This window comes from Gopherus evgoodei, chromosome 10 (assembly GCF_007399415.2).
Source record: "Gopherus evgoodei ecotype Sinaloan lineage chromosome 10, rGopEvg1_v1.p, whole genome shotgun sequence".
In the NCBI taxonomy this organism is placed as follows: domain Eukaryota; kingdom Metazoa; phylum Chordata; order Testudines; family Testudinidae; genus Gopherus; species Gopherus evgoodei.
Genome location: NC_044331.1, coordinates 14,068,005 through 14,089,873, shown reverse-complemented (window position 1 = coordinate 14,089,873; position 21,869 = coordinate 14,068,005). Strand labels below are relative to the sequence as shown.

The window sequence follows — 21,869 nt, the reverse complement described above, 5'->3', positions numbered from 1 at the left end:
TTGGCTTTAGTGGGAATTTGACTTCACTGTAAGTGCTGAGTAAAACCTAAGTAAGGACTTCGGGTTTAGACTAAAGAGACTTTTACCTTACCTCAGTCGAATTTCCTCTCTGGTTCTGTTTCACTGGCTAATATACTGTGCTAGATGTTTATTGCATGGAAGGGAATTTGCATATTTTAGTGCAATTATGCATATCTGAGTGATCTCCTTTATAGTGACTTTGTTTAAGTTCCAAGCAACCTCACTCTACACAAAGGCTTCATTCTAACTGGGATTGCAATTCGCAAATTGTGATGCATTGATAAAGTTTATGCCCTCCATTAGATCTGCATTCATGATAAGATCTACCACATTCAAATCAACCACATCTACTGTAGAAGACTTACTGTTAGCTTAGTAAACTAGAACTGGAGTGTGCTCGAAGGTATATATTCTAAACATCACATGGAATTTCAGCCACACAACTCCGTCTGACTTTAACAGGAGATACTATGTTCCGCCATTTCTCCCACTACACTGAATGTTCCAGCCCTCTAACAACACAGTATGTAGAAACACACTACCATCATGTGTGTATGAGTGAGATTTCATAATTCACAGGCAAGACTTTACACTGTTAAAGTTCACCGGTTAAGTTGCGTTGCACACACCTTCAGCATCATCAGTGCTTGATAGAACATGTTTGGAGGGAAGAGGCTCCAAAGTCTGTTCAGAGCCTTTGGAGAGGAGCAGAAGCAATGGAAGTCTGACAGCAGGAAAGAGAGTATAGAAATAGTAGAATCCACAGAGAATGTTATATTTACACACACATACAATGTAGAAAAACAAGGCTCTGATGCCACCTTGGGGTTTCTGGTGACATCACAACATCCATTCCAGTTTTGCTGTTGTTGTCACCTAACTTCCCCTTTCCCTTGAATTCACAGTTCCCTTGCTACTCATTCTGCAATTTGCAAAACATTTGCAATAGCTAACACCCTGGAAGCGAGAATTTGCTGGTGTGATAATGGCTGCTGAAAAACTTCTAGCTCAAAACTTGGCAATCTAGTGTAATGTTTATTTGTGGCCTTACACAAAGTTAACCCAAGCCTCACCTTTCCTCATTTTCTCTACAGTGGCAGTTCTGCTAAGAGGAACAACCACACTTTCCCCCTGGGTGCTTAATGCATTGCTAGCAGGCTACCTCTGAAGAGTGATATCACCACGCAAAAAGTCACCGGTTGCACGGCATGGCATTCACTCAATTTGCAGGTGACTGTGGAAAAATAAGATCCAGATTCTTCCTTGAGTGGCGTGTCCTCCCATGGACCACTTAAGTCAATGAGTAGAACTGATAAAAAAAAATAGAATTTCCATCCTATAGGAAACAGCAATATTTTGGACATTTATTTTTATTTCGAATCCGCATGAAAATCAATTTTCACAGAATGCCAAAAGAAATTGAATTTAGAAATATTGAAATATATAGTTTCAAATTTTTCAGTCTAAACAAAATGTTTCAAAGTTCCCAAAGAAAAACCTTTCATTTCAGGTTGGGTCAACAATAATCTGTGTTTGCCTGAGCTGCCATAGTCTCTTCCTCTAGCTGAGCCACCATGGTGCATGAAGGGAATCCCATGAGCATAGCGTATCATGGATGATGAAGTCCAACAAGCAGAGCTCAGCTCATAAGGAACAAGGGGATCATGATACGATTGAACTACTACTCCCAAGAGGGAAAGAAGCTGATCAAGCAGTTGCAGAGATTAATGTCAAACCACCTCTACACTAATATTTTGTTTCAATTTTTCTGTCAGAAAACATTCTGCAAAATGGACATGTTTCTTACAGAACATTTCAGTTGAATGGAAATAACATTTTCTATTGAAAGAAAAAAAACATTTCTATGAAAAACTCCCAATCCCTTCTATCAGTGGGAGCAGCTCGCCAAATCCAAGGAGAGAATGTAACACAAAACCACAGAATTTAGTAGCTCTTGCCATGGAATCTGGTCCCACTGTGACTCAGAGTACACAGGGCCTTGTTTGTAATTTATCGCTTAAGCTATTTGATTGTGTGGAGCAGACTTTGTATATTTCAGTTCAAATATACAGCTCTGAGCTAACCGTCCTGCAGTGAAGTCCTTTTAGTTCAGAATATTCTTACATCCTTGCGAAGGTTTCACTCTCACCAAGAGTGCAACTCACAAATTGTCTTGCACTGATACAAGTCAGGGCTTTTCTTAGATCTGAGTTCAAGATTATCTGAGCTCAGCAAATTTACAACCCTCCTGGTGAATCCAGAAGCCCTTGCTCAGTACAACTGTTCTCAATGGATAGCATGCATCTCCATGGTAGTTAGTTACAAAGCGATAGTTATGCCATGACTATGTAAAACAAAACATTGCCAACCAATAAGGGCCTGCGCATGGGGACAGGAGTGGGACAGTGGAATTCAGTCTCCTCTTTTCAATCATTACTATCTTTGCTCTTTTAAACCGTCTTTAAATATTAGCATTATTGCCTGTCAGTCCATAGTCACTGCCTTTGGGTTGCTGCAAAGCTTTAATTAAATTAAAGCATGTTTACTTCAGTGACTGCTTCATGCCATCTCTCTTCCCTATTTTCTTCCTTTCTTCTCTCCCTCTCCTACTACCAATGACATTTGTCCCTTACGCTCAGCAGCCAAGGGTGAAGGTAAAATATTAAGCTGATCTCAAGTACTGATAACAAATAAAAGGAGTAGGAAGTCAAGATTGGCTTTTGAGTGTTTGCCAGGATTCAATGAAATTCGCTTCTCAGATCAAAGGTGTTCGTTACCTTGCCTCTCCAAGCTACTAGATTTGCTGTAAATGCTTTGTGTCTTCTTCCCTTAGCAAGAGTCCTTGCCACCTTGGCTAGGACTAGCTGGAACTTAATGGAAACAGCGAAAGCATTTGCCGCTGAAAGATTTCCAACATGAAAAAGAAAAGTCTGCTCTCTGTGTCTTTGTACAGGTTAGCTGTAATTCAGCTATTTGTTAGAGTTTCAATCAGATGTGTTATCCATACATTAAATCCTTGGTAAACACACTTTTGTTCTTCACAAACCTGATGCTATGTGATGCGTTGGCTTTAGATCCGGGTTCTTTTAGCTCTTCTATGTTTAAACACTAGGGAATCTCTATGGTAGAGAGCAGTGCTTCTCAGCCTGCTGCACCACTTCCCGCAGCCCCCACTGGCCTGAAGTGGCGAACCGCGGCCAGTGGGAGCCGCGATCGGCCAAACCTGCGGACCGGGCAGGTAAACAAACCAAACCCAAGCAAGTGGTGGACCAGCTTTGAGAAGCACTGGTCTAGAGAGAGCCATTGAATAAGGGGCAGTGCATAGCTACCAGAAGGCGCTGTGGGAAAGAAGACAGTCTCAGAGGCACCATTTCTCCTTTCCTCCCCCTTGTGATAAGTGTGTGCTCATGCCACTGGTGAAGGACAAAACCCACTCCTCATCGTCTGTAAGGAGGGCTGTAAGAGGAGTAGGCGTATCTATGTGACTCATGAGAAAGCACAGGTGAAAATTTATACAACAGAGTATATAGAGGCATTTGAAGACAAGAGATCCTCTGGTTCCTACTATGGAGGTGCCTGCGAATGGATATAAGACATAATGCAAAGGTGTTTGCGCAATGACACATAACATGAGAAAGCTTCCAGTAGCCACAACTTCCTATGAAGACAATCACGTCTGCTCTCTCAGATATGCTTTGCCTCGACATAGTGCTGAGTTAGCTCTTGTTTCCTTGATAAATAACAAAAGGGCAGGTGCCATGGGAAAAGGTAGATCTGAACAAGTTCATTCTCCATCCTCACAACACACCAATCACTGGGTCTGCTCTTGGGCAGCGGTTCCAGATTTTCTTCTTTAGGCATCCCAGAAATTTTCAAGCAGATGAGCAGACAGAAAAATGAAACCAGGGAATAGGAAGTGACATGGCCATAGGTGCAAAACCTACTCATGCTGACCTCAAGAGCAGCAAGTTTTGAGGAACGAGGTCCTACCTGGGGGCCATAAAGACCCTACCTTCTTGGTAATACGTTTAGAAATCAACATGGCCCTACCATGGCTGGACATGTATGTTGATGGTCAATCACAGAAACTAAAGTATGATCAAACCTTCTTCTACACACCCCATAAGCAGAGGTACTTAATGTCTACTGTACTGGTTTAAACCATCTTTCTCTTTAAGAAAGCCATTAAGCACCTTGGCTTCTAACTGCAGTGCATTCTGGCTGTATGGAGAGGAAGGATGGGGAGATTCACTTGATGATTACCTGTTCTGTTCATTCCCTGGGGCACCTGGCATTGGCCACTGTTGGAAGACAGGATACTGGGCTAGACGGACCTTTGGTCTGACCCAGTATGGCCGTTCTTATGCTCTTATGAAAGACAGTGAAATACACAGGCTCCACTCCAAAACTCACTGAAGTCCTTCCACTGACACTAATAGGCCTTTGGATCAGGCCTATAGGTAGAAAGGGAGAGACAGAGAAAGAAATGGAGAAGGAGAGAGGTAAAGAGAAAGGAAGAAAGGAAAAGAAAAAAATACAGAGAGAGTGAGATATAGAGACACGAAGGAAAGAGACACATGGGAATAAAGTGAAAGAGATTAAATGGGTGAGAGAGGAAGAAATGGAGATGGAAAGAAACAAGTCACTTTTTAAAGAGAAAACGTTGCTGCAATTTCAAGATAAAATGACTCAAAATCTCCTGTCCATTACAGATAACTGGAAAGACAGGGCCCAGTATATTGTGTGAATGATGTCAGGACCGATAAGAACAACACCTGGGGCACAGTGAGCTATAAAATATAAAGGGACGCATTGTGTTTGATATTTAGAAAGCAGCAACACCATTCATTGCACATCCTAATAACAGAAGGCAGTGCTGATATAGGGTAAGAATCTCTATAAAGGGAAGTAGATGCACATAAAGAGCAGGATGCCTTTGAGCAGCATGGGACAGCCTCAACCAGGCACAGCATCTTGGGCTTTATAAATAACTACTGCCAAGAAGGAAGAACAAAAACAGAATCTGCATTACGGTGGTTTGGTGTTGTTGCTGTGAATGCAGGAATCCATAATTCTGCTTGACAGATTTCCATGTTGTGTTTCCAGTGAGACAGATCCCAAGAAATCGGAGGAAAGGGACATCTCCAGTAAGACTGTTGCTCGTGATCTTGAGGAATATGATAGGTCATGGATTTTCTTTCGCTCTAATTCCCAGTTCTCTCTTTAAGTCTCCACACAAGGAAGAGCACAACTGTCTTCAACATTTGTGCATCTGCATTGTGAGGCTGTGTCACTGCAATGATGCTGTGTCTTGGTGGTGCAATGAGATGTCACTTAGCACCATGCAACAGCCCCAATTAACTTCAGGGCTCTTTCATTATCCTGCAAGACTGGAAGTGGGACTGGGCTGAGGAAACCAGGACAAATCCTCATATTTTAGGATGGCTGGCACCCAAAGGTCAGCCTGCATTGTTTGACCTGACTATGACGGGTGGTCAGGCGCTATGACCCCGCACAGAGATGGAGAGCTATTCTGTTGACACCCAGAAAGCCCAAGGGATGGATCCTATTAACTCCAACCTAAGAATACAAAAGGGTCTCTCTGAAGCAGAAGGAATTGGGGATGGAAGAAAAACACTAGGAACACCCATGCTCAGGAAGAAGATTACATGGAGTTTTGTATTTGCTGGTAAGTTAACAATAAAGCCAAATAACAAATAAAGCCAGGAACTGAGTTTGGACCAGATCGCATGTGTTTATGCTGAGTTAGAAGCAGGGTAGGATTGGCACACCCTTCTAGTCTCTAGGATTATGTCTACACCACAATTAAAAAACAGAGGCTGGCCCACACCAGCTGACTCAGGCTCACAGGGGTCCAGCTGTGGAGCTGTTTAATTGCAGTGTAAACATCCTGGCTCAGGCTGCAACCCCTAGCTCAAGGACCCTGCAAAGTGGGAGGGTCCCAGAGCTTGGGCTGCAGCTCGAGCTGGAATGTCTACATTGCAATTAAACAGCCCTGCAACCCAAGCCCCCTGAGTCTGAGTCTCCGGTGTGGGCCATCCACGGGTGTCCAATTGCAGTGTAGACATACCCTCAGAGGGCTGTTGTATGTGCATCTGAGCAATCACATAGAGCAGGGGAGGTGATTAATTATACAATTCACCTTGATCTTTGTGCCTTGAATTCACAGAATAGCGAGGAAAAAAATGAATGTTTATATTGAAAGTAATTCAGTGCAGAGCTATATTAAATGACGCGCAGCAGAGTATGTGGTTATCAGGTATTTGGGTGTGTTTTGGTAGGTCCAATATGGGGTGACAATTGATTGAATGTGCTTTGAGGCTCCTGTGTCCCATGAACGTGAGGAGGGGAACCTTTCTGATCAAAGACTTGACAGTTTGATCTGGGTGTTCCTGCTGTGCTCTGGGCCATCGCTGTATAATACTGCATTATTTCTTTCCATTGGGAAAATCATCCTTCCAGCCAAGTAGGAGGGCTGATTACAGCTCCTTATGGAACCCATCAGTGCTGCACCTGGGCTAGCTAGGGAGCTTCACTGGAGTGAGCCATGGGGTGACGCCCCTCCCGCTAGTCCAAGGAATACAGAAGGTGATGCTCTCAGTTTGCCAAGAGATATCAATGTGCATTAGATTGAATGAAATAAAAACACAGATGAAAAGCCTCAGGGCATGAATAGAGACACCGCTGAATGAATCCCTTCCATTCATCATTATTGCAGCTAGCAATTCACCAGTAACCATTCACTTTCCTTCTAACTCAAAGAAATGAGAGTAATAAAATGTCCTTACATAATCATGGCAAAAAGAAGCCAGTTGGCTAGTCATTTCAGCACTGCTAAAGCAGCAGGGAAATGCACTGCAGAGACAGACAGAGGTGTGTTGTGGGGTGTCACAGCAGATAATAGAGAGGCAGCTAACAATGATTCTGCAAGGATGACTCATTTCTCACTCAGGACAAACAACCAACACAGTGTGGGCTCAGAGTACTGACTGGAAACATGGCTGGCAAAATAGACATTGTGCTCAAAAGACATAAGAAGTGGAATACAGGAGTCACCATACTGCAACAAGTCCAGAATTTTGTTTCTTACAGTGGCCAATGAAAGATATTTCAGGGAAAGGCAAAACCCCTCTTTCTCACACCCTACATTACACCTGATAGACCTATGCAGATGGAAAGAGGACCTGTTCCTGACCTTGTCTGGTGTTCAGTTGTACCATGAAGCTCCAGGACTGATAGCCCTTCTCATTGTTATCCTAGCTTGAGAAAGTGCCCAGGTTATTCTGGGGGCAAGCTGGACCTTCAGAGTATGCCTCCCATTACATCTTCAGTTTGCATTGGCTTTAATAGGGCTAGCATGGCAACACATAGTGCAGGGATCGGCAACCTTTGGCACACAGCCCATCAGGGAACTCTGTTGGTGGACCGGGACAGTTTGTTTACCTGTAGCATCTGCAGGTTTGGCCAATTGCAACTCTCACTGTTCACCACTCGAGGCCAATGGGGGCTGTGGGAAGGGCGACCAGCACATCCCTTGGCCCTTGCCACTTCCCGCCGCCCCCATTGGCCTGGGACGGTAAAGCATGGCCAGTGGGAGCTGCAATCTGCTGAACCTGCGGACTCTGCAGGTAAACGAACCATCCCAGCCCGCCAGGGCTTACCCTGATGGGCCATGTGCCAAAGGCTGCCGATTCCTGACATAGTGTGATGTCAAATTAGTGTCAACTGAGAGGAGGACTCAGAAAATTGGATAACCTTTACTTATGGAATACAGCAGGAACCGTAGGAACGTCGGGCATTTTCTTCTTCCTTTCTGTTTTCAGCATTACATTTTCCTGGGGAAATCAGTGAATTCCAGTGCTGAAAAAGGTGGCAGATTTCAGCACTCCTAGTTTAGGCAGCCACTGTACCAGATTCCTACACACAGCTAAACAAACAAACCTCCAACCTGGCCCTCAGCACCCTTTTCTATGTTATGGCTTAGATCCTTCACAGTTCTAACCAATGCACTTCAGTCCTTACCTGCGGGATCCCCTGTTATTCTAAACTGCAGCTCTCCCTACAAGTGCACTAATGTATCTCAATCCTCACTTGCAGTCACCCTGTTATTCCACTTCTGGGAGCACCACCTACAGCTCTGCAATGTCCCTTATACCAGCTTGCAGCATACCCTACTGTCAGGCCTGCTTTTATAATGATCAACAATCACACTCACTTTCATACTTGTTTAGGGACTAGGATTAATACTAAGGAAATAGGTGATGAAACCAAAGGCTGGAAAGTGAATGTAACTTCTCAATAGTCCTCAGTAATCTCTAGTTCCTCTGTTGGCAACCATCAATAGTCTAAGAGGCAACCCAGTTTATCTTAGTTACAATGGACAGTTAAGGGATTCACACAGAGTGCAGAGTGGCTGTTTCTTCTAGGCCGGTTATGAGATTGACCTCCTGTTGACATGCTGGTTTACTGCTAGGCCTTTAGGATGAAGATTTTCTGTGCTCCCTTCTCAATAATATTACATGACACGTGAACAAATCTGTACTTATCTTCCTGAATGGCAATTGTGCCATCTGGCTGCCAACCGTTTAATGATGCCATTGAAGGTCTCCTTCCCAGTTGGGGTGGCAGCAGCAGCACGATTTTACCCTTTCGGCACACACTAATGAATTCACTATGCATAATGCTTCCTCTTGGGCAAATGCTTTTCTAAAGCAGCACTCTGCCAGCTTCCACTTGCCTCCTTACAACTAAGCACTGCCACTAATTAGCTTAATGAGCCTTCAGTGTTTCATCTTCTACATCTGACTAATTTTGTCACAATGGACAATCCTTTCTTCTTAAGATAAATGATACAGAATCTGTGCTCTTTCAGCTTGGTGCATGTAACAGTGTCACTGTCCTTGTTCAGCTTCCTCTATTATGAACCCTCCTTTGGACTTGATGGACACATTTTATTAAGTCGGATTTTGTTACAAACCAGTTAGGGATACAGAATGAGATCTGCTTCACCCCCAGCTAACATTAGCAAGGTCATAATCAAATGAGGCAACAGTACAGATGATTTGATTGGCTAAAAAGGTGAGTTGACAGTATTAATACAGACTGGTAATGTTACATCATAGGCCCACGCAAATGTTCTCACAAGATTTGTCCATCAAACTCACATTTATTTCACTGAATGATGGACAACAGTCTTGAGCATTAAACACTGTGGGGCTGATTCATGCATTGGGTTCAGCACCCTGGACAAAGAATTTGCAAATCATTACCAAATCCAAGTGGCAAGGTGTTACATCCACTGAGCACTCACTTTCCAGGGGTGAAAATGAGAATACAAGATGTAGGGTAATGGTGAAACAAGTTCCATACATGCATCTCTTGTACTTCCCATGCAGCTGAACTGCTACACAAAAAACCCCACTGATAATAACTGGACATTGCACTTCTCTACTGCCTCTCCTCTCAGGGTCACAAAGTGCTTATTGCATCATAACTGAAAAAGCCTTACAACAAAGTGTTTGATGAAAACTGCTTTTTGACAGAAAACTAGATTTGCGAGAAAACAAATTTTTTTCATAAAAAGTGTCTGCTTTCTGCAGGAATTTCTGACTTTTAACTGAGAAACAGTTAAACACCTGTAACCAAAATAATTTTTGTTTTTTGGCCAACCCCTTCAACACCCCATCCCAAACAATTTCAGTTGAAAAAACAAACAAACACAAAACAATTGATTTGGAAATGCTGCCATGGTACATTATGGGAGTTGTAGTTAAGGTGCTTCATGCTCCAATTTTCTCTGAACTGAGTTCCTGACTGGGTTACATCTCCCATGATACATCACACAGTCAGGGACTCCTATGATCATGGCTCAGCAGGAGAGAATATTGTGGTGCACCATCACAGATGTAGCCTGGTTCAGGAGCCCGGCCCACAGACGAGAATGGGGGGCAGGAGGCATCCAAACTACAACTCCCATGAGGCATTATGGTCGCATTTCTGAATAGATATGTTTGGATTTAAACCAAATGTTTTCAGCTGAAAGTTTTCAGTTTTTCACTGAGAAGTTAAAGTTTTCCATGAAAAAAACCCAAAAACATGTTCCAACCAGCTCTACTTATAACCCTCTTGGAATATGTAGTGTAGCTGTAGCCGTGTTGGTCCCAGGATATTAGAGAGACAAGGTGGGTGAGGTAATATCTTTTATTGGACCAACTTCTCTTGGTGAGAGAGACAAGCTTTCAAGCCACACAAAGCTCTTCCTCTTGAGCTCGAAAGCTTGTCTCTCTTACCAAGAGAAATTGGTCCAGTAAAAGATATTACTTCACCCAACTTGTCTTTCTAACCCTCATGGAAGACAGGCAAGCAAAACCCAGTTTTACAGATGGCTGTAGTGAGAGATCAAATGACACACACAGGGTTCAGAAGTCAGCCAGTCATAAAACTAGGAACAGAACCTAAGACCAGGGAGCACAGAGTTGTACAGGTTCAACCTGGATTGTGTTTTTAAACAGATTTACTTAAATCTGGCAAACTCCTGTGTGAATACTCTTAAACTGATTTATAGCTGGTTTATATCCATTTACCTTTACATGATTCCTAATAGGCTTAAGCTAAATTGTCCATACATTGGGTTGTACCAATTTAACTGAGTTAATTTTAAAACCTATTGGTTAAATCAGTTTAATTTGTGTGTGTAGATAATTCCTAAGAATTGTGAGACCTAGACCCCTAATTTAAATCCTAGTCCACACTAAATAATAAAGAAAAGAAAAGCAGTCTATCAAAGGTGAACAAGCAAAGGTATACAGGAGATCAAAGGAAAAGGGCTACACTCTAAAGTCATGTAAAAAAAAAAAGGATTTGATGACAGCTCTGCTGAGATCTCGTTTCACTCGATCAAAAATTTCAAACCAGCCAAGAAGCCCCAGAGGCATGACTCCCTCTGGAGTACCTAATCATTAATCCTCTTTGGGGAGTTTCACAGGTCACTGGAAAGGAAACAAAGCTCTCTCAGCAGTTCCTGGGAACCACAAAGCTCAATCTCAGACCTCTAAAGATGTGCCACCACTAAACCACAGGGCCAGAATATCTCAACATATACATGGGTCAACACCAGTCAGAACCTGTCCTTGGTTCAACAGCGAAGGGTAAGACACTGCACAGAACACAACAATGAGAAATATGCAAGAACCAACTCCTTCATGGGCCTCTGCTGGGATGCGCTAGGTGTGACCTAGCATGTTTTTGTCCTATCTCTAATTTCCATGATCCAGCAAAGGCTAAGCCTATCACCACCAGGGGTGAAAGTAGCACAAAGAACTTACTGGTACAGGGAGCCTGACTGTAGGCCCCCAGAATAGGATGGGCCTCGGGCAGAAGGGGCGGGTCTGGGAGGTCAGCCTCCCCCAGCCATACTGCCTGGCCCACACCACCCAGGGCTTCAGTGGTTATTTAAAAGGTCCTGGAGCAGCTGCCCCTTACACACACACCACTAACGGGGTCGATGACAGGAGGGGGAGGGGAGGGCAAAAGGGGCAGCGACATTAAAGTGCTGTCATGGCAACACTTTAACGTCAGCTGCGTATGGGCCAGTACTGGAGGCCACTTCTTACCAATATGCCGTACCAGCCCACTCTCATCCCGATCATCATCCAATAGAAGAGCACAGATTGGAAACCTGCAGTTCTCAATAGGTGCCCCAAGGGTTTGCACTGCAACCTGACTGAAAGTTTCAGTGGGTTATGAGAGATGCCATCCCACAACAGAGCAGGGCAGTGAACTGGGACTGAAAACAGTCAACAGAGCAGAGAGAGACCAGGAAGGAGGAGGAGACAGAAGTGGAAGAAGCTAAAGTCACCACTTGTCAACTGGGTAAGCCCAGTCATGCACTGTGATAACTTTATCAGTAGTATCACTCCAAGCCATCAAGTTCATCCCCCTTCTCAAAACTTTTGTTGGCAACTACTCTGGATTAGGTAGCAGAGTAGAAATGACCTAACGGAGGGAGAGCCAACCTTTGTCCAGCCCAGGGGTACATTGTCAAATTGCAGGCCAGAAGCAGCTCTGGAACATGGGATGAGAAAGTTACTCACCTTGTGCAGTAATGTAGGTTCTTAAAGATGTGTGTTCCTGAGGGTGCTCCACTTCAGGTGTTCGTGCGCCCCTGCACTCAGAGACTTTCGGTAGCAGTGCCAGGTTGGGTCACACATGCATGGTCCCCATCTCATGCTGCTTCAGGCAGTTAACTGACGCTGTGTGACCAATGCCCCCTCTGTTCTTTCTCTACTGCAGAGACTGAGTAAGAAACTCCAAAGTAGAGGGGAGGAGGGAGAGTAGACGAGCACCCACATGGACACACATCTCGAAGAACCTACATTACTGCACAAGGTGAGTAACTTTCTCTTCTTACTTGAGTGCTGGCCCTGTGGATGCTTCCCTTTAAGTGACTTCAGAGCAGTGCCCTCCAGTGGAAAGAGAGTGCTTTGGAGTTGAAGTCATGACAAATGATAGTACAGAGAGTCCGAACAAGGTATCAGGTGTTGCCTGTTGCTCTAATGCATCATGCTGTGTGAAGGTATGGGCTGATGCCCAGGTAGCAGCTCTACAAATGTCCATGATGGGTACATTGTTCAGGAAAGCAGTGGAGGCTAATGGGGCTCTGGTGGAATGCATGTGAATCCCCTTGGGGGGCTGGCAGTCACACTGATGAGAGCATAGTTTTAGGCAATCAGAGGTCCACTTGGAGAATCCTTGTTTAGATATGGCACTCCCTTTGGAACAGCCTGGGTGATTTACAAAATGGCCTTGTTCTGTCTATGTAAAAGGCCAATGCCCTCCGTACATCAAGAGTATGAAGCGTGAACTGCATTCTATGTGTGAGAGGTTTGGGGTAGAATGTTGGTAGGTAATTGGGTTGGTTAAGGTGGAAAACTGAGATGACTTTCACTAAAAACTTGAGGTGAGGTCTTTAAAAAAGGCTGTGTAGGGGGGATCTGCCATGAGAGCCCCCAGCTCTCCTACACATCTGGCAGATGTAATTGCCACAAGGAATGTCACTTTCACGGAAAGCTGTAGTAGTGAGCATGTTACCATAGGTTCAAATGGGGAATGGTTGAGGGCCCAAAGGACCAGGCTGAGGTCCCATGGTGTAGTAGACTCACATAGTTCTGGGTAAATGTTGCTGAGTCCTTTGAGGAAACGTTTGGTTAGCGGGTGAGCAAAGATAGAATGTTGATCACCTTGGACTGAAAGGCTGTGATGGCGGATAGGTAAACTTTTATTGAACTCCTGGAGAGGCCTGACCTTTTAAGCTCTAATAGGTTATCTAATATTGAGGGTAATGAGATATCAATGCCCATAAGTCAAATCAGATGCCTTCTACCTTCTCAAAGCAGGAATAGGCATGCGGTGGTTTGATTCTGTTGTTGTATTTTTGCTGGTCAGTTATCCAACTTAGTATTGGAGTGAAAAAAGGGTCTCCGTTTTTCCCAGAGAGATGTATTTGGGGCTGTGATGTGATTTATAGCAGAATTAGCCACTGGCTGACATATAGAAAGACACAGTACACTACCCCTGTAAGTAAATTATAGCTCTGACAAGGCAGCATTAACTGAAATATGCTGAGTGGTGTCTTACAAAATAAAATGAATCAATGAAGTGCATCATTTGCCCACACTCTTCCTCTGCAAGGAAGGCAGGGAGACTGCATAAAGAAAGCAGAAAAACCAAGTTTTGCTCCAGGCTGAGAGTGGGGTTTTCCATCTGCCATTATGTGAAATCAGTATTATAATGGTGGTTAGCTTTTTGCTAATATCTATAGTGTCACTGGAATTTCTCGTTCCCAGACTGGTGTGTGCTTTACTGAAGCAAACCTCGTTTGCTAACCTCATATAGCATACACAGGCTCTTTGAGTGGCAAATACTCTCTCACTACAGAGAAATAATACTTTCCTGCAGTTTACTGGGTAAAACCAAACTAGTAATTCTACATAGCAATCCTGGTTTGTTAATATTGCTCCAGTCGAGCAGGGGATTTCCACCTCTGCAGGGTGAATTCCACTGAATAATCATGAGTTCCAGAAAAAGCATGTTTTTCTTTTCTTTTTTTCCCAACAGACTTTTTTTTGTGGGAGAAAAGCAATATCAAAGAATCAGGCCTGTGTGTAACAGAGCCTATGAACCAGAAAACAGAAAAGGCTATTGGGCAATTCTGTACTGTGTGACATGAAGAGATGTTACAGATGCATAACGGAAAGCAAATTTGGGATGCATGTATTTTCCATTCAGTTAAATACTTCTTTCCATGTGAACCCCTTGTTAGTACAGGATAACTTCTACGGAGACAGTGCCAGTCCAGTTGCTAACAAATAGGATACTAATATTACATACATAAACCTCATCATCACTCCTTGATGGACAACTGTAGCTGAGAGGTTAAGGACTGAGTGGGCCAAGGAAACTACACTTTCCTCACAACCCTGGGTGCAGAGCCCCATGTTCAAGGAGAGCCATGCTAGCTGTAATAGATTCATGTCTGTGAATGTGACGCTACCACACTGCAGGGCTGTGCCCATCCTGTGGATAACTGGAGGACCTCAGTTTCCAGGGCTGTCAATAGGGCACCTCTCACCAGTACATTCATTTCAAATGATACTTAATTAAAACAAATGTTAACCCTCACCATAGAAGAAAAGAGAGAGCAGTTCTACATTTTGTAACTTCAAGCAAATTGAATTAATAGGCCATTCACTCACATGGCCCAAAGCTTTCAGTGTGTTGTCAGAGCTGAGACACCAGGAGTTGGCTGGGAGCTGCTAAAAGGACATTCAGGAGATTGATCTGCAAGTGAGTAGAACCAACAGCTGGGGATAAACCAAAAGGTTTGGGTAATGCTTGAGGATGCACTAAGCCAGGTGTAGGCAACCTATAGCAGGTGTGCCAAAGACGGCACGCGAGCTGATTTTCAGTGGCACTCACACTGCCCGGGTCCTGGCCACTGCTCCAGGGGCTCTGCATTTTAATTTAATTTTAAATGAAGCTTCTTAAACATTTAAAAAACCTTGTTTACTTTACATACCACAATACTTTAGTTATATATTATAGACTTATAGAAAGAGACCTTCTAAAACTTTAAAATGTATAACTGGTACACAAAACCTGAAATTAGAGTGAATAAATGAAGACCCGGCACACCGCTTCTGAAAGGCTGCCGACCACTGGACTAAGCTTTCTTTCATTTGTTTGCTTTTCCCCCCTCCCCACACACACACACACGCACTGGGAGGCTCCCGACCTCGACTGAATGCTAATTCTGATACTAAAAAATGACAACAAATTGCACTTACATAACTGCTCATCCAAGCACAGCATCTCTGAGCACTTCACAACAGTAAAGTTAAACGAAGCATTCAATACACATTTATTAGAACAAAGTATCCGCTAGAGAAACCTGATGGGTTTGTAGAGCTCTGCAAAACATTTGTAATAAATAAAATTTCATGAACAGGCAAAATCATTGCAAACCTGAAACTTGAGTCCCCCAAAGGGCTCCCAGCCATAGCACAAACCTCAGCTGAGGTTTGAGAAAGCTTGTGTCAAAGTGCTGAGTGAAGCCAGGGCTGAGATTCACAGGCCAGGGAGATATTTATGGTTCCTGATAGGAACCACTTGAAACTCAGTGGCACTGAATGGCTTCTCCCGGAAACCAGGCCAAACTTGGTAATTTTGGCAGTCTTGAATTTTGCAAACCCAAAATCCAAAGCAAAACAGAACTACGGCAATGTGATCTCATGCAAATGGAAGCAAAAATAAGAAAATGGTTCACAGAGGCCTGTCTGAGCAAAACTCAGCTGGTTTTGCACAATTATTGGCACAAATTTTCAAACCAGGTACCTAAAGTTATTTAAATACTTAAATCAGTGGCCTGATTTTTCAAAGTACTGAGTTATCCAGCAGCTGCCACTAAAGTTCAGTGAATGCTACAGGTGGTCAGAACCTTTGAAAATCAGACCACTCTTATCTAGCTACTTAAAAATGGACTTTGGACCCTAACCTTATGCACCAAGGTGTGAACATTTTGGCTTTCATCTTTACACTGTCTTAAAGTGAACCAGGGAACCATTACCTGAATTGTGAAGAGAATTGTGGCAGAGTTCCAAGGCCAGGAGCACAGCCTATGGGCGAAAGTGATCATGAAATCATAGAATTTGCAATTCTAAGGAAGGGTAGAAAGGAGTACAGCAGAATAGAGACAATGGATTTCAGGAAGGCGGATTTTGGTAAGCTCAGAGAGCTGATAGGCAAGGTCCCATGGGAATTAAGACTGAGGGGAAAAACAACTGAGGAAAGTTGGCAGTTTTTCAAAGGGACGCTATTAAGGGCCCAAAAGCAAGTTATTCCGATGGTTAGGAAAGATAGAAAATGTGGCAAAAGACCACCTTGGCTTACCCTTGAGATCTTGCGTGACCTACAAAATAAAAAGGCGGCATATAAAAAATGGAAACTAGGTCAGATCACGAAGGATGAATATAGGCAAATAACACAGGAATGCAGAGGCAAGATTAGAAAAGCAAAGGCACAAAATGAACTCAAACTAGCTATGGGAATAAAGGGAAACAAGAAGACTTTTTATCAATACATTAGAAGCAAGAGGAAGACTAAGGACAGGGTAGGCCCACTGCTCAATGAGGAGGGGGTAACAGTAACGGGAGACTTGGAAATGGCAGAGATGCTTAATGACTTCTTTGTTTCGGTCTTCACTGAGAAGTCTGAAGGAATGTCTAGTATAGTGAATGCTTACGGGAAGAGGGTAGGTTTAGAAGAGAAAATAAGGAAAGAGCAAGTAAAAAATCACTTAGAAAAGTTAGATGCCTGCAAGTCACCAGGGCCTGATGAAATGCATCCTAGAATACTCAAGGAGTTAATAGAGGAGGTATCTGAGCCTCTAGCTATTATCTTTGGGAAATCATGGGAGACGGGGGAGATTCCAGAAGACTGGAAGGGGGCAAATATAGTGCCCATCTATAAAAAGGGAAATAAAAACAACCCGGGAAACTACAGACCAGTTAGTTTAACTTCTGTGCCAGGGAAGATAATGGAGCAGGTAATCAAAGAAATCATCTGCAAACACTTGGAAGGTGGTAAGGTGATAGGGAATAGCCAGCATGGATTTGTAAAGAACAAATCGTGTCAAACTAATCTGATAGCATTCTTTGATAGGATAACGAGCCTTGTGGATAAGGGAGAAGCGGTGGATGTGATATACCTAGACTTTAGTAAGGCATTTGATACAGTTTCGCATGATATTCTTATAGATAAGCTAGGAAAGTACAATTTAGATGGGGCTACTATAAGGTGGGTGCATAACTGGCTGGATAACCGTACTCAGAGAGTAGTTGTTAACGGCTCCCAATCCTGCTGGAAAGGTATAACAAGTGGGGTTCCGCAGGGGTCTGTTTTGGGACCGGTTCTGTTCAATATCTTCATCAACGATTTAGATGTTGGCATAGAAAGTACGCTTATTAAGTTTGCGGACGATACCAAACTGGGAGGTATTGCAACTGCTCTGGAGGACAGGGTCAAAATTCAAAATGATCTGGACAAATTGGAGAAATGGTCTGAGGTAAACAGGATGAAGTTCAATAAAGATAAATGCAAAGTGCTCCACTTAGGAAGAAACAATCAGTTTCAAACATACAGAATGGGAAGAGACTGTCTAGGAAGGAGTAAGGCAGAAAGAGATCTAGGGGTCATAGTGGACCACAAGCTTAATATGAGTGAACAGTGTGATACTGTTGCAAAAAAAGCAAACATGATTCTGGGATGCATTAACAGGTGTGTTGTAAACAAGACACGAGAAGTCATTCTTCCGCTTTACTCTGCGCTGGTTAGGCCTCAACTGGAGTATTGTGTCCAGTTCTGGGCACCGCATTTCAAGAAAGATGTGGAGAAATTGGAGAGGGTCCAGAGAAGAGCAACAAGAATGATTAAAGGTCTTGAGAACATGACCTATGAAGGAAGGCTGAAGGAATTGGGTTTGTTTAGTTTGGAAAAGAGAAGACTGAGAGGGGACCTGATAGCAGTTTTCAGGTATCTAAAAGGGTGTCATCAGGAGGAGGGAGAAAACTTGTTCACCTTGGCCTCCAATGGTAGAACAAGAAGCAATGGGCTTAAACTGCAGCAAGGGAGATTTAGGTTGGACGTTAGGAAAAAGTTCCTAACTGTCAGGGTAGTTAAACACTGGAATAGATTGCCTAGGGAAGTTGTGGAATCTCCATCGCTGGAGATATTTAAGAGTAGGTTAGATAAATGTCTATCAGGGATGGTCTAGACGGTATTTGGTCCTGCCATGAGGGCAGGGGACTGGACTCGATGACCTCTCGAGGTCCCTTCCAGTCCTAGAGTCTATGAGTCTATGAGTCTATGAGATTTGAAAGGTATATAATTCAGGAGACGTATATCAGAAGAGAAAGGATGGTGTGTGTGTTGTGATCAATGGTGACAGGTTCAAGGAGATTTTGAAAAAAGACTGGTGATCTGCATAGAGTCACAAGAACAAGGAGTCTGAAAATCCTGCAGATAAAAATCACTTTCCCACTCTGCTCATTTAAAAAGTTTAGGTGCAGGGCTAGTCTTGAAGAGCTTCATGGGACTGTCTTACCAAACAGAGCCTGATAAATGCCACCCGCTAGAGGGGTCTAGGACCCCTCTATCTTGCAGGAATTTTTTCATCAAAACAAAACTCCAAAGCTGTATGGAAAATAAAGTTAACGAACATTTTCACAAACTTTTCCAGCCACTTCTACAAGACCTCTAGCTTACACCTCTGAAAAAATTGCAAAATCAGAAGAACCATTTGGTACAACTCAGAAAAAAGATAAGGGCCTACAACAGGGCATGATCCTTTCCCGCCCTCAAGCATCACCCAGGACACTCAGACTCTACCAGTTAGGTACCCACACTATGCAGGGTATTTAAGTTCCCTCCACCAACACCTCTACAGTTTCACGAAGCAATACTATTTCCAGAACCCCTTGTATTACCATCCCTTTTCGCAGGGCCCAAGAGGAGAAGATATGCCCTTCCTTGAGATCACGATCACACTCACACGGAGCTCTGCTTCTCCCCCTTGCATTTCTTGCCTGTACCTTTTTATCAGTCCTCAGCTGATGGGCTAATTAATCCTTTACCCAGCCTGATGAACTAATTACTTTCCATTCCTCAATCAGTCTTCTGGAGAAACTAATTAGTGCCAGAGTAATCAGAGTGCTGGCACCTGTGGAGAGTGAGGACCTCCCACCCCTGGCCCCCATGGGCCGGCCTGTATTCCACCTTGGTCCCACGGCCTGCCAGGGATATCAGCTGGCAGCTCCTTCATGGGGCCGGGAGCACAGGTGTGTACCTGGCACGGTTCACCCCCTTTCCCCAACACCTGCCCCTTCTGCAGTGTCAGGGAGAACCCTGGAGCACGTCTACCTAGAGTGCACCAGTTTTCAGCCCCTTTTCTGGCTCCTCCAGAATCTTCTCCTCAGGTTCTGGCTGCACTTTTCCCTGCAACTCCTGATTTATACACACCCTGTCCATGGCCCCATGCAGTCATGAGACCTCCTCATCAACCTCTCCTGGCACTTGCCAAAGTGGCCATCTATAAAACCAGGAGGAGGATACTGGATGGGAGGTGCACTGCAACTGTGGGGCCTATTTCTGTTCCTCCCTTGGTTCATGTATCCTGGCAGAGTTCATCTGGGCCACATCTGCTGGCTCCCTACACACCTTCAAGGAGCAGCAGGCACTCTCCGGGTTCTCTGCTCAGTGTCCCCTTCTGGATCGATGATTTTGAACCTGTGACCCTCACTCCTGTCCCTGTTTTTCTCATTGGTTGTCCCCAGTAATTGCTTGAGCCCTGAGTTCAGTTGCTCTTCCCGTTAGGCCCCAGGACTTCAGTAAGTGCTAGCTCTCAGCACTCTGTCCCAGGTCCAAATTGTCATGCTCCTTTATGCACGGGTTTTCATCTCCACCACAACCTGAAAGCCCTATACAAGGACTAGCCATGGTTGTAGTCTCATCACTTACAGAGCCAGCTCTTCAGTGGGTGTAATTTGGTATGGCTCCATTGAATTCAATGTACACCAGCTGAGGATCTGGCTCACAGTGCTGAATCCCAATGGAGCTGTGTGGCACTATCTGCCTTTACTCAGATCAGCGACTAAAGGCCACAATTGGTCCCCTCTAGAACACTCTTTCTAGTCTGTAAACTCCTTGGGCAGGGGATGCACTTATCTGTGTCTCTTAGAGAGCCAGACACATTGTAACACTTAAAATACAGGAACAAAGAATGGTAATGCTGCAAACAGACACGGGCACGGGGTCTTGTGCCACATGGCTCAGAGGAGATGTTGTGTAAACCTCTGCAGACACTGCAGCAAGGATACTTTCAGAAAGTAAAGCATCCACAGAGAAGGCAGTCTTCACACACTCTGCTGGTGATGAAAAGAGGCAACGGTTGCTACCTATTTGTGTTACTTTCAACAGAGCTGTATCCATATTGTCTCCAGAAATGTAAAAAAAATGGCATGCAGGGGGAGATATGGAAGAGTGAAGCTCTCATGGCTCAGAGAAATACCCCTGTTGCCATATGAAACAACTGCTCCCCAGAAACGACTCTGTTGCCTGACTGGAATTACAACAATGCTTAAAAAGGGAGGTAGGTTTGACCCTGGGGACATCGCCTACCATATAACACAGAAGGCTTTCTCCTTTTGTATATCTTTAGGATTCTGTGCCCTTCCACATACCTTGTTCCCTAAAGACTTCAAAGACATTAAAGACTAGAGCTGAGCAAATAATAGATTTTTCAGATCTGGGACTGAATTGAAACCCCACCCCCAAAAAAAAATTTGGTTAGATTTGAACCAAAATCATTAAAAAAAATTATTGCTCAAACACTCAAAAATGTTTGAATTGGCCAAAATGTTTCAAGTAGACTCAAAGGAATTCTTTTTTCTTTTTTTAGAGAGATTTTTGTTTTGACTCATCCATATTCTTGTATTTTTCCCCATTGGTGTGTGTAGGTGTGTGTTTTAATTAACCAAATTTGAACTCAAAACATTCTTTCAAAATGAAAGTTGAAACAAACAAGTCAAAATAAAATGTTTTCAAATGGGTAAAAAATAAATGTTTCAGCTTCCTCAGTTTTTTTTGTCTGAAGCTATGCATAAATATGCAAAATCACAAATAGTTTCAGAGAACCCCAAAATGTGTTTTTCAACCAAAAAACATCTATTTATCAAAAAAATTTTGCTTAGCTCTATTAAAAATATAATTGTACAACTTTTATTCAGATAGGTGGGTTCATTAAAGTAGTCAGAATAAAATCAATATGACAATTCAAGTAAGTAATTCTCAGCTATGTGAATAAAGGTGGCACAATAAAGACCAAAGGATTTAAACCAGCCTTTTCCAGAATATTCCAATACTTTTGAAGCCCTCACAGCTGAAGAATATTTCATTTCATTGCAAATTCCTGGAAATGACCTAATTTCCTGCAGAATAAAAAAATAAAGCCACATTCTCTTGAAATTAATACGATGTTGTAGTTGAACTAGGTCTTATCTCACTTACAGTGGTCCTATTTTCAAGCAAAAGCCACACAAATTATCAATATTCTGAGCTAAGGAATTCTAAACTTTGGTTGAACAAAAATCAATAGTCACATCAAAACATGAGTAAGTTCTAATTTTCACGCAATTCAATGGATAATTGGCTATTTTATAAATGTTTCATGAGAAGTGAGGTATCCCTGAATGGAACTGCTCTGTGTGCATGTGCAT

The 21,869-nt window shown here is 43.4% G+C and overlaps 1 protein-coding gene across 1 annotated transcript in view; it reads right to left on the bottom strand.

Annotated features, from left to right (window-relative positions):
- The window catches only part of AGBL1 (ATP/GTP binding protein like 1), a 386,927-nt gene that overhangs the window by 187,992 nt on the left and 177,066 nt on the right, over nucleotides 1–21,869 (bottom strand). The window lies entirely within an intron of this gene.